This window comes from Bison bison, unplaced genomic scaffold (assembly GCF_000754665.1).
Source record: "Bison bison bison isolate TAMUID 2011002044 unplaced genomic scaffold, Bison_UMD1.0 scf7180017864508, whole genome shotgun sequence".
In the NCBI taxonomy this organism is placed as follows: domain Eukaryota; kingdom Metazoa; phylum Chordata; class Mammalia; order Artiodactyla; family Bovidae; genus Bison; species Bison bison.
In genome coordinates this window covers 652102-652500 of record NW_011495064.1, presented here as the reverse complement: position 1 = coordinate 652500, position 399 = coordinate 652102, and positions in this window count along the sequence as shown.

The window sequence follows — 399 nt, the reverse complement described above, 5'->3', positions numbered from 1 at the left end:
CATTTTTGTTTTCTGTTTTTATTCTCTCTCTCTCTGTCTGTCTTAGTGATAGGGAGGGAGATCGCTTTGGCGAACCGAGCTTGCAGCCAATGAACCCGCCTTCCAGATTGGTGTGAAGACAGAAGTGAGGTGGGGGGCGGGGAGGGGGTGTGAGAGAGCCTGGGAACGAGAGGGAGCGAGAGGGGGAGCGTGAGAGAGAGAGAAGAGGGGAGGTGGTGGAGGAGGAGGACTAGTGTGGGGTGGAAAGGAAGAGTGAGCGAGAGCAAGTTGAGGGGAGGGGGTAAAAGAGCCGGCGAATTCTTTTTCTTTTTCTATTATTATTTTGACGACTCCCGAGTTGCGCCCATGCTCTTGTCAGCTTCGTTCTAGGCGTAGCATGGCCAGGCAGAAGAAAATGGG